Raw genomic sequence first — 13445 nt, 5'->3', positions numbered from 1 at the left:
CTCCATTTTTCTTTTTCAGGATGTCTTTGGCTCTTCTGGGTCTTTTGAGCTTCCAAACAAACTTTAAAATATTTTGTTCTAGTTCTGTGAAAAATGTCCTTGGTAATTTGATAGGGATTGCATTGAATCTGTAGAATGCCTTAGGTAGTATAGTCATTTTGATAATATGAACTCTTCCAATCCACGAGCACGGTATATCTTTCCATCTATTTGTGTCATCTTTGATTTCTTTCATCAGTGGCTTGTAGTTTTCAGAGTACAGATCTTTTTTCTCTTTAGGTAGGTTTACTCCTAGGTATTTTATTCTTTTGGATGCGATGGTAAATGGGATTGCTTCCCTAATTTCTTTTTCTGCTCTTTCATTGTTAGTGTATAGAAATGCCGTTGATTTCTGTGTATTGATTTTGTATCCTGCGACAGAGCTCTAACAGTTTTCTGGTAGAGTCTTTAGGATTCTCTAGGTATAGTATCATGTCATCTGCAAATAGGGATAGTTTTACTTCTTCCTTTCCAAGTTGGATTCCTTTTATTTCTTTTACTTCTCTGATTGCTGTGGCTAGGACTTCCAAAACTATGTTGAAAAGTAGTGGCAAGAGAGGACATCCTTGTCTTGTTCCTGACCTCAGCAGGAATTCTTTCAGCAGCTTTTCACCATTGAGAATGATGTTCACAGTGGGTTTGTCATATATGGCCTTTATCATGTTGAGGTAGGTTCCCACTATACCCACTTTCTGAAGGGTTTTTATCAGAAATGGGCATTGGATTTTGTCAAAGTCTTCTGCGTCTATTGAGAGGATCATATGGTTTTTATTCTTCAGTTTGTTAATGTGGTGTATCACATTGATGGATTTGCGGATATTGAAGAACCCTTGCATCCCTGGGATAAATCCCATTTGATCATGATGTATAATCCTTTTAATGTATTGTTGGATGCGGTTTGCTAGTATTTTGTTGAGGATTTTTGCATCGATGTTCATCAGTGAAATTGGCCTGTAGTTGTCTTCTTTTGTGGAATCTTTGTCTGGTTTTGGTACCAGGGTGATGGTGGCCTCATCAAATGAGTTTGGGAGTATCCCTTCCTCTGCAATTTTTTGAAATAGTTTCAGAAGGAGAGGTGTTAGCTCTTCTCTAAATGTTTGATAGAATTCTCCTGTGAAGCCATCTGGTCCTGGACTTTTGTTTGTTGGAAGTTTTTTAATCACAGTTTCAATTTCAGTTCTTGTGATGGGTCCATTCATCTTTTCTATTTCATCTTGGTTTAGTCTAGGAAGATTGTACTTTTCTAAGAATTGGTCCATTTCTTCTAGGTTTTCCATTTTATTGGCATATAGTTGCATATAATAGTCTCTTATGGTCCTTTGTATTTCTGTGATTTCCGTTGTTACTTCTCCTTTTTCATTTCTAATTTTATTGATTTGAGTCCTCTCTTTTGCTTGATAAGTCTGGCTAAGGGTTTATCAATTTTGTTGATCTTTTCAAAGAACCAGCTTTTCGTTTCCTTGATCTTTTCTATGGTCTTCTTTGTTTCTATTTCACTGATTTCTGCTCTGATCTTTATGATTTCTTTCCTTCTACTAACTTTAGATCTTGTCTGTTCTTCTCTCTCAAGCTGCTTTAGATGTAAAGTTAGCTTGTTTATTTGAGCTCTTTCTTGTTTCCTGAGGTGGGCTTGTATTCCTATAAACTTTCCTCTTAGAATGGCTTTTGCTGCATCCCATAGGTTTTGGAGTGTCGTATCTTCATTGTCATTTGCTGCTAGGTATTTTTTAATTTCCTCTTTGATTTCTTCAGTGATCCATTGGTTGTTTAGTAGCATGTTGTTTAGTCTCCACATGTTTGTGTTTTTTGCAGTTTTTTCTTGTTGATTTCCAGTCATATAGCATTGTGGTCGGAAAAGACGCTTGATATGATTTCAATTTTCTTAGAGTTACCAAGATTGGATTTGTAGCCCAGGATATGATCAATCTTAGAGAATGTTCCATGTGCACTGAGAAGGATGTGTATTCTGCTGCTTTTGGATGAAATGTCCTATAAATATCTATTAAGTCTATATGATTTAATGCATCATTCAGGGCCTGTGTTTCCTTATTGATTTTCTGTCTGGTTGATCTGTCAATTGCTGTAAGTGGAGTGTTAAAGTCCCCCACTATGATTGTGTTATTGTCGATTTCTCCTTTTAAGGTTGTTAGCAGTTGCCTTATACGTTGTGGTGAACCTGTGTTGAGTGCGTAGATATTTAAAATTGTTACATCATCTTCTTGGATTGATCCTTTGATCATTATGTAATGTCCTTCTTTGTCCCTTAAAATATTCTTCATTTTAAAGTCTATTTTGTCTGATATGAGTATCGCTACTCCAGCTTTCTTTTGATCCCCCTTTGCATGAAATATTTTCTTCCATCCTCTCACTTTCAATTTGTATGTGTCCCTAGAAGTGAAGTGGATCTCTTGAAGACAGCATATCTATGGGTCTTGTTTTTGTATCCATTCAGCCAGTCTATGTCTTTTGGTTGGGGCGTTTAGTCCATTAACATTTAAGGTAATTATTGATATGTATGTTCTTATTGCCATTTTATTAATTACTTTGGATTTGTTTTTGCTGCTTTTTTCTTTCCTTCTTCTCTTGTTCTTTTCTGCCTAGAGAAGTTCCTTTAGTATTTGTTGTAAGGCTGGTTTAGTGTTGCTGAATTCTCTCAGCTTTTGCTTATCTGAGAAGGTTTTGATTTCTCCTTCACATCTGAACGAGAGCCTTGCTGGGTAGAGTAATCTTGGTTGGAGGTTTTTTTCCTTTCATTGCGTTGAGTATATCATGCCACTCCCTTCTGGCCTGCAGAGTTTCTGTTAAAAAATCTGCCAATAACCTTATTGGGGTTCCCTTGTATGTTATTTCTTTTCTCTAGCTGCTTTCAAGATTTTCTCTTTGTCTTTAATTTTAGTCAGTTTGATTAATATGTGTCTTGGGGTGATCCTCCTTGGGTTTATTTTATATAGTGCTCATTGTGCTTCCTGGATTTGAGTGAATGATTCCTTTCCCATGTTAGGGAAGTTTTAGGCTATTATCTCTTGGAATATTTTTTCTGTCTCCTTCTCTCTCTCTTCTCCTTCTGGCACCTCTATAATGCGGATGTTGGTGCATTTAACATTGTCCCAGAGTTCTCTGAGAGTCTCTTCATTTGTTTTCAATCTTTTTTCTCTTTTCTGTTCTGCATCCATAATTTCCACTAATCTGTCCTCCACCTTGCTTATTCGTTCTTCTGCCTCCTGTATTCTGCTGTTAGCTGCTTCTAGTGAATTTTTTATTTCAGTTATTGTATTTTGCATCTCTTCTTGTTTAAGTTTTATATCTTGTATCTCTTTGGTCAGTGTTTCCTGTAAGTTGTCCGTCTTTGCCTCCAGTTTATTTCCAATGTCTTGCATCATCTTCAGCATCAACAATCTAAAGTCTTTTTCCTGGAGGCTGATAATCTCCTCCTCGCTTAGCTGTTTTTCTGGGGTTTTTCCTTTCTCTCTCATCTGAGTTATAGTCCTCTGTCTTTTCATTTTTATAGGTTTTTGGTGTGGTGACCTTTTTACAGATAATAGAGTTGTAGCCTCTCTTACTTCTGATGTCTGCCCCTCTGTGGCTGAAGTTGGCATGGAGGGCTTGCTGTAGGCTTCCTGATAGGAGGGGATGATGCCTGCCACCTGGTAGGTGGAGCCAATTCTAATCCCTCTGGTGGGTGGGGCTTAGTCTCTGGATGGGATTAGAGGCAGCTGTGTGCCTGAGGGGTCTTTAGGTAGCCTGTTTACTGAGGGGCAGGGCTGTGATCCCACCTGGGTTGTTTGCCCTGGGACTTCTCAGCAGCTGACTGAATGACGGGTGGGGCCAGATTTTCCCAAAATGGCCACCTCTAGAGAAAGGCACTTTGGCTGCTGAATATTCCCCAGAGCTTTGCCTTCAATGTCCTTCCCTCACAACAAGCCACATTCACCCCTGTTTTCCCAGGATGTTCTCCAAGAACTGCAGTCAGGTTTGACTCAGGTTTCCATGGAGACTTTGCTTTGCCTTGGGACCCAGTGCATGTGAAAATCTGTATGCGCCTTTTAAGAATGGCGTCTCTGTTTCCCCCAGTCCCGTGGAGCTCCTGCACATAAGCCCCACTGGCCTTCAATGCCGGATGCTCTGGGGCTCTTTCTCCCCATGCCAGATCCCCACACATGAGAGTTTGATGTGTGGCTCAAAACTCTCACTCCTGTAGGTGAGTCTCTGTGAACCAGTTAGTTTCCAGTCTGTGGAGCTTCCCACCCAGGAGGTATGGGGTTGTTTATATTGCAAAATCACCCCTCCTACCTCTTGATGTGGCCTCCTCTTTTTCTTCTGGAGTAGGATATCTTTTTCAAGGTTTCCGGTCCATTTTGGTGAAGAGTGCGCAGTCTTTAGCTGTGAATTTTGTTGTTTTTAGGAGAGAAGTTGAGCTCCAGTCCTTCTATTCCGCCATCTTAATCCTGTCTCCAGAGTGCTGGGGATGTAAAAGGCTAGCTTTACAGAATTGATAATCAAACATGTTAGTTCTCTTAGTAAAGGGGCATCCGTTTTTAGCCAGAGCAAAGGCTCATCATGCCTTGTGTTCTCTGAGTGCATGGAATAGAGCTTTGAATTAGGAAGCATGAAGTTCTTTGTTTAAGACATATTACAACACTTAATGGAGTTCCCGTCGTGGCGCAGTGGTTAACGAATCCGACTAGGAACCATGAGGTTGCGGGTTCGGTCCCTGCCCTTGCTCAGTGGGTTAACGATCCAGCGTTGCCGTGAGCTGTGGTGTAGGTTGCAGACGCGGCTCAGATCCCACGTTGCTGTGGCTCTGGCGTAGGCCGGTGGCTACAGCTCCGATTCAACCCCTAGCCTGGGAACCTCCATATGCCGCCGGAGCGGCCCAAGAAATAGCAACAACAACAACAAAAGACAAAAAAAAAAAAAAAGACATATCACAACACTTAAAGCAGATGAACAGCCTAGCTGAGTTAAGATCTGTGTTTCCGCTGTAATAAGAGAGTGAATGAAAAAGGCACTCTTTTGCCCAGACAATACATCCTCTAGAAGGAGCTTCCTACCCCAGACTCAACCGGAGTATGAACTTCTTCCTCAGTGTTTGAACCCTGGCGTAGGCATATTCTTGCTGTCTGCTGTCCTCAGTACCAGTATCTAACAGATTGGGAGGCAGGACCCATTTCACCGGTATACAAAGAGGAAATCCTATGAGTAACCAGAAGTGCTTTTGAATTAGTTCCCAGCACAGTTTTTTAGTTGATATTTATTTTCTAAAGAAACTTGATAGCATTTTCCTTCCTTCTTTTTCAATGTATAAGCACCAAAAGCAGCAAGCAACTTTTGTTCTTGAGATATCCTTTTTTTCTTTCCTTTTCTTTTTTTTTGTTTTTTTTTTTTTTGTTTTTTTGAGATGGGCCAAATCTGCAAGGAGCTATTACTGCTTATTCCTTGGTCATTCTGTGGGTCTCCTTTGAGGAGGTCATGTGCTATATGTGTGGGGGCATGGGGGCCCAAAAAGGGGAAGGAATCACCTGGGGCTATGAGATCTTGCTCCTCCACAGTGCTTCCTTGCTGGTCCTGAAGCTTACACACCTCAGTAAGATCTAGCTTGTGAATGGCAACAATGCAGAGCCAAACTCAAGTACAAATCTTCTGCAAAACTTGTTGGAATAGGCAGGCTCCTTAGATAACACTCCAAAGAGGCAATTTGGATTTTCATTAAAGATGAAAACTCACTACTGTTTCTGAGCTGCTTACAACCTGCCAGCCTCAGCACTAGGCACATTACATGGGACATTTTGCAATGGCACAACCACCTGCTGAAAGTCAGATTCAAGTCTATTTGGCTCTAAAATGTCTCTCTCCTTTATTGATGATCAATCTATGCCAGGAATGAATTTTTGGATCTGCTACAGAAAATAAGACATTGTAGTGCTCTCAAAAAGCTTCCTAGACTACCAGTAATCCTCAGAAGAGCTTGTGGGGAGAAAAATAATTCTAAATTCATACTCTCTTCTTAATATTCTGTTACAGCCCATGTTGGGCACATAAACTACTGGCAAAAGTGCTCAGTAGTCGGGGCCAAGGCTGTCTGTCCTGTGGCTTCTCTGAACAACTCAACAAGGTGTCCCTATGGTGCAGACATAAGGAAAACTAGCAAAGAGTTGTGGGAAATGACCCTTATAGAGTGTTAGAAAAGTTTCATTCCCAAATCTAAGGAAGCAGAATGTACATCTCTAGAAACAAAGTGAGATGAAGCCAAAGTGTTGTTTATACCAACATGAACTCACATCAACTCTTTCCAAACACGCAGCTGTGTTAAACTTCCTTTCATGGGAATAATGAAGTTTGAGACAGAGACGTTTCTTCTTCAGATGTAAGAAAGCATTTCAGTTCCCTGATCTTTCTTTCTTTACTTCCTTTTTTTTATTTTTTTTATTTTGTGGTTTTTTTTAGGGCTGCACTCTTGGCATATGGAAGTTCTCAGGCTAGGGGTCGAATCAGAGCTGTAGCTGCCGGCCTACACCATAACCAGAGCAATGCCAGATCCCAAGCTGTGCTTAGACCTACACCACAGCTTATGGCAATGCTGCATCCTTAACCCACTGAACGAGGCCAGGGATTAAACCTGCATCCTCATGGATCCTAGTTGGGTTCGTTAACCAATGAGCCATGAAGGGAACTCGTGACATTTTCTCTTTCTTTCCTTCTTTATTTCTTCCTTTCTTTCCTTTCTCTCTCTTCTTTGAACTAGTTTTCTTTTTTCTTTTTTTTTTTTTTTGTCTTTTTGCTATTTCTTTGGGCCACTCCTGCGGCATATAGAGGTTCCCAGGCTAGGGGTTGAATCGGAGCTGTAGCCGCCGGCCTACGCCAGAGCCACAGCAACGCGGGATCCGAGCCGCGTTTGCAACCTACACCACAGCTCATGGCAACGCTGGATCCTTAACCCACTGAGCAAGGGCAGGGATCGAACCCGCAACCTCATGGTTCCTAGTCGGATTCGTTAACTACTGCGCCACGACGGGAACTCCTGAACTAGTTTTCTATTTTATATCCTTTCTATAGTTGTAGTTACTTCTACTCAGTCAGATCTGGGAGTTATGAGAAGCTTGTGAATTGCCCGATGGAATCCTGTTTGCAGTAGGAGAGAGGGAAAGAGGACATGACCCCCTGAGTTTCGTTTCTGACCACACTGAGAAAACATGTTCTTGGATCTTTCCCAAGCACCACATCCTCCAATTTCAGATCTCAGAAAATGATTTCCAAAGAATAGAGTCGTTCAGTGAAGCGATCCAAGAAAAATACATCTATGAATGTTGGGGAAAGACATCAGGGAGAAAAAGGCAAAAGTACTGACAGAGAACCCCAAAACTAGATAAGAAAAACACTGATGGCAACATTAGGTGCCAAGTAAAAAGTACCCACATTGGTACCTAATGTACAGGCAGTTTGAAGTCAATGCAAAACAAAGATGACGTAGATACCTCAGTGTGATTCTCAAATCCTTCAACACTGAGTTTTCAGCTCATTGTCCACCTCTGCTTCTCCTCTCTACTTCCCCGACATTCCAACTCGACTCTTACTGCTGTGGATGTCTCCATGCCTTCCTGGCATGGCAGAGGCTTCAAGTGCCCTCTGCTGCTTTAGCATCTCCTGACTTGTGATTCCTGAAGTGTGTATGTCTGTTCCAACGCAACGAGGCCCTCCCAAACACTAGGGAGCCTCATATTAACCTCTCCAGGACGCCTTTGAGACCCCTCTCATGACACTTGGTGTAAAAAGGCTTGTGCCCCCACCCCTTGGGAGCTCAGTCAAAGAAATCCTCTTCACAAAGATCTTGCCTCTCTCTCCAGGGTGTTGGACCATCTACCCAGCCCTTAGTTAACCTACTTTGGAACTTTGGCATTGTCTTCTGGCAAATTCCAGTGACATTTCACATGTATTTTATCTTGGTGCCACTTTCAAATCCTCTGACTTCATATCCTGTCGTATATCATCCAGCATTTCCTAATTCATGAGAGGACAATTCGGTGGCTATCTAAACACCTTATGTCCAACATTTTTACAACCTTTTTTCGTGACTAGGATGCAGCCACACCTGGAATTTTTTCCTTTCCACTTTATGCTTTTTGCTCTGTAGAATTTGTGTAGCTGAGGGAGGGTTTATTTGTGATACTGGAATGCAATGCACAAGTCCTTGGGGTCAAGACATTGTGAGCAGGCAGACCCACCAGGCGATTTATCCAGTGCATTGCGACCGAGTCCTTTATGCAAGACCTACAGCACCCACAGGAAACACATTAAGGTTATTTGTTGAGAGCTATGAAGAAAACAATCTGCTTTTCTTTTTTTTTTTTTTTTTTTTGTCTTTTGTCTGTTGTTGTTGTTGTTGCTATTTCTTGGGCCGCTCCCGCGGCATATGGAGGTTCCCAGGCTAGGGGTCGGATCGGAGCTGTAGCCGCCGGCCTACGCCAGAGCCACAGCAACGCGGGATCCGAGCCGCGTCTGCAACCTACACCACAGCTCACGGCAACGCCAGATCGTTAACCCACTGAGCAAGGGCAGGGACCGAACCCACAACCTCATGGTTCCTAGTCGGATTCGTTAACCACTGCGCCACGACGGGAACTCCTGCTTTTCTTGAAGAAAGGCCGCAGTGGTATAGTACAAAATGTTTATCGGCGTAATAACAGGTGTGGACTAAAGCAAGAGAGACTAAGGACTGTGAAACTGTGAGAAGGCTAACCATATTAACCCTTTGCCTGGTGTTGACTTCGTGAAATGTTTTGAGATGTCACATTGCCTAAGTACATGGTTTCTGTGGATACTGGATAGACTGTTTGATTCTACAGGCCAGGTTGGTATTTGTTGTAGCTCCATTTATTCAGGGAACCCACAGTTAATAAAAGAGCACCCTGTTACTCTGAGGAGTATAAACAGAGGGTGGTAAATAGATTGAGGTGTTCCCGTAGTGACTCAGTGGTTAACATACCCGACTAGGAACCGTGAGGTTGGGGGTTCAATCCCTGGCCTCGCTCAGTGGGTTAAGGATCCGGCATTGGCGTAAGGTGTGGTATCGGTCACAGATGCGGCTCGGATCCTACGTTGCTGTGGCTGTGGCCTAGGCAGCAGCTGTAACTGCCATCGGGCCCCCAGCCTGGGAACCTCCATATGCTACATAGATTGAGAATATTGGGATTGAAGAAGAGATACAAGATACATGCTTTGCAATCCAAAGCACACACCTCTCATTTTTTGATAGATGATAAAATTTATCTCCTTTGTTTATTTATTGCCAGTGTCTTCCACTAAAATATAAGTTCCATGAAGGTAGGAAGCTTTGTTCTGTTTTCTATTCTATCCTCCGTTCTTGGCACTTAGTTCCTGGAAGGATGAGCTAAGAAGAAAGGGTGAAAGTAAGAGAAAGTGTATTTTGCCTTAGGTTGGGACTCAGACATGACTTGCCAGGCGCCCCCAGAACTCTCATCAGACTCACACTCTAGAAGGCTGACCCCTCCCCCAACCACGAGCTGCTTGGAGACCAGTTACACTTAAGCAGGCATTTGTCATGGGATGTTTCTTTACGACGTCCCTCTACCCCCTACCAAAACCACGACCCACATTCCTAAAGAGATGGCCTCCCCCTAATCCTTGAATACTGACTTAGCCCAAGACCAAAACTGTGTTAGAAATAGACACTACCCCCTTTTCCTATAAATCTTAACTGCGGAGTTCCCATAGTGGCGCAGTGGTTAACGAATCTGACTAGGAACCATGAGGTTGCAGGTTCGATCCCTGGCCTTGCTCAGTGGGTTAAGGATCCGGTGTTGCCATGAGCTGTGGTGTAGGTTGCAGACGCAGCTCGGATCTAGCATTGCTGTGGCTGTGGTGTAGGCCAGTGGCTACAGCTCCGATTGGACCCCTAGCCTGGGAACCTCCTATGCCGCGGGAGCAGCCCTAGAAAAGGGAAAAAGACAAAACAAAACAAAACAAAACTTAACTGCTCTCTAAGAGGCAGGGAGCCTGCGTTCTAAGGGCTCCTGGCCAGGCTGTTTGTCAGTAAAACTCGCCTGAAGTCTCGGTGCTCCAGCCTCCTGCCTCTTCTCTCATTTCCACTCTGACTCAACATGAAGACTTTTTAAAGCACCTCTGCGCTTGCACACTCTCTCCAGGCTGTGTGGTCTTTACCAGGCAGTGGTGCCTCCTCCAGAGCACCAGCTAAATCCAGATGACTCCACCTGCGATGTACTTGGGGATAACACATTGGAGGCAGCTGGCCACCAAACTAACTTCTAGCCTCGTGGTTCTAAGAAACGGGCTCTGCCAAAGAAATTATGACGCCGGGAACTCAGGGCAGCCATGTTGTATCTTTTTGTTCTTGTGTTTGTTTTTTGGCTGCTCTGCTGCATATGTAGTTCCCGGGCGGGGGATAAGATCTGAGCCACAGTTGCAGCTTTTCTCTAATAATGAGTGACGCTGAACATCTTTTCATGCGTTTCTCGGTCATCTGTATGTCTTCTTTGGAGAACTGTCTGTTTCGATCTTCTGCCCATTTTTTGATGGGGTTGTTTGTTTTTTTGGTATGGAGCTGCAGAAGGTGTTAATAAATTTTGGAGATTAATCCCTTGTCAGGCGATTCATTTGCAAAGATCGATGGCGTTTTCTGAGGCACCTCCCACCTGTTTTCCCTGGTGGGTGTCCCCGGCAACACTGCCACCCACAGAGGAGGAGGTACCCATTCTCCACACCTTCTCCTGCCTTTGTTATGTGTCGGATGACGAAGGATGGCCGTTCTGACCGCTGAGAGCTGGGACCTCCTCGTTGTGCTGAGCTGCCTTTCTCTACGAAGGAGCGATGGTGAGCATGTTTCCAGGTGCTTGCTGACCCCCGGCCCATCATGCGTGGAGAAACGAGTAGGTAGGGCTTTGTGCCCATGTCTCCACTGTGTGGGTGCTTGTGTCTGTTGGAATATGGATTGATTGATTGATGTGTGTGTTTATTTCTGTTGGCTGTGGGTTGTATCCCTTGTTGAGCTGGCCATTTGGAAACCCCAGCCTGACCTGGGGTTTGGGATCTGGGTAAAGTGCCTGTGGCTGGGGAATGGGAGGTGCTAGAACGGGGGTAGTCGGAGGAGCAGCTGCGCTGATCCCTGGGCTTTTGCTCTCCAGAGCTCTCCCGAGGGAGTTCCCGTCGTTGCTCCATGGCTAAGGAACCCGACCAGCATCCATGAGGTTTCGGGTTCGATGCCTGGCCTGGCTCAGTGGGTAAAGGATCTGGCGTTGCTGGGAGCTGTGGTGGAGGTTGCAGACATGGCTCAGATCCCCTGCTGCTGTGGCTCTGGCACAGGCTGAGGGCAAGAGCGCCAACTGCACCCCTAGCAAGGGAACCACCACGTGCAATGAGGGCAGCCCTAAAAAGAGAAAAACAAAAGACAAAACAAAAAAAGAGGCCTCCTGAAACTTTGTCCCTTTCCTTCCACATGAGCCTCTCTCTTTCTCGATATACACCTGGTAAGCAAACCTGATTGAAAGCCAGGGCTGCTGACTGAAGGCCGGCAGACTGACATGAGGAAAGCTCCCCCGGAGAACCCTCAAGGCTCCCTGGGGAAAAGCTGTGTCTTTGTGGCTGCGACGGGTTGGCTGACCTCTGGAGCTTGAAATCCCTCGACGGGAAGACAACGCACGCATGCTTCAGGTGGGTTCAATAAGGTAAGAAAGGAAGCAAGAGAGAGAGAGAAGGAGAAACAGAGAGCAAGCACAAAAGAAAGAAAAAAGAGTAAAGACAAACATGTACGAACGAAGGCAAAATCGTTGCAAAGGTCAGGAAATCCATCGCTATTTTCTCTCTACAGACACGTACTTTCATACACACATAGGTGCATGTATACTGAAAAAGGCAAGAAGGCCGTCTCGTCACGATGGGTGGGGAGCTGAGGGATTGAATGGATTGGCTTGTGGCAGGTTGGCCTCAGGGCTCTGAAAGCCTTTGCGAGAGAAGGAGCCCCCTTGGTAGGGCCCTCCTGGGGATTTCAGAAAGAGGAGGAAGGAGAGCCCACCAGCATATTGCCCAAGGCCAAATCAGCCCCCCAGGTGGGGGGGGGGGGGTGGCGGGTGCACTAGGCTCCTGAGCCAGGCAGAGGCAGCCATCCTGAGGGTTGCTGTTAGAGCAGATGTCCACAGGATGGCGCCAGAGGACCTTCCGGACCCCTGGCAGCTCCAAGGCTGCCTGTCCAGGCTGGGAGCTGGGGGGGATGCTGGGTTTGGGGGAAAGCCCAGCAGGCACCCTGAGGTCTGGGGTTGTCTTCTGGGCACCTGTGTCTCTCTGCTCCAAGATGCCTCCTGGCAGGCAGAGAACACAGGTGTCTGATGGGGATGTGCCGCCTGCCTGGGTGGCAGAGGGATTAGAAAGCTTGAAGTTTTCTCTGGGTTCGTTCAGATCGCCTTGTGCTCCTCCGGAGGCAGGAGGCGGGACCCACGCAGCATGAGTTTTGTATCGTGAGCAGGCAAGTTGGAAGCGCCTGCGTGTGGAGGGTTTAGGGATCCGGATGGAGGCTGGTGCTGATGAATGGGTGGTGGACCTCGGTGGCATCCTGGTGGGGTCTGTGCTAAACCCTGTGCTTTTTCTGGCTCAAGAGGCCTTGGGAACCTTCCTGCTTGCCTTTGCATAGGAGCCCCTCTTTTCAGCCCCGCCCCAGGCTATGGAGGCCTGACCACAAGCAGGTCTGATGAATGAAGCCTGGTTGATGGAGAGCAAGAAAGCTCTGGGGGAGTTCCCTCGTGGCTGTCTGGCTTAAGAGGCTGCCTCTGTCACGGCTGTGGCTGTGGCAAGAGCCACGTTAGGAGATCAAATCCCGGCCAGACCCCTTCCCTCTTTCACAGGTGGCACAATGAATCCATACAAGTAAATACTGAAAGGAACGAGTTTGGTTGCAAAAGGAGTCAGTGGAAACACATTTACCTTCCTACATGGTAGCTAAGTGAATGAGTAGATAATGTAAAAAAACAAAAGGCTTTCTTTTAAAAAAAAAGGCTCTTCTGACATTATGCTTGTGGTGGCAGAGGGTTTTAAATACGAGCTGGGGTCCTGAGAGCTGTGGCATGGATTCCATACCTGGCCTGACACGATCTGCATGCGGCCAGGGGGTCCAGAAAAAGAAATGAGTTAGCAAAAGAAGAAAGAAAGACGTAAAACAAAGAATAATTGCACAGAGCATAGATAATGCTTTCAGAGGGAGAAACAGGCTCCCATGACACAGTGGGTGGGGTGGCAGAGGGTACTCACGGAAGAGCCTGGGCTAAGGTGGGCTGCGTGCCCCAAAAGAGTTAGGGACACAACTGCCGCCCCCTCCCCACTTCCCAGGGCCCTTCATGGGGAGGCCTTAGCAGGGGAGGCAATACAAAGTCAAAGCCCCAGGCCTG

Source organism: Phacochoerus africanus, chromosome 1 (genome assembly GCF_016906955.1).
Source record: "Phacochoerus africanus isolate WHEZ1 chromosome 1, ROS_Pafr_v1, whole genome shotgun sequence".
Classification (NCBI taxonomy): Eukaryota; Metazoa; Chordata; class Mammalia; order Artiodactyla; family Suidae; genus Phacochoerus; species Phacochoerus africanus.
This window is presented reverse-complemented; position numbering follows the sequence as displayed.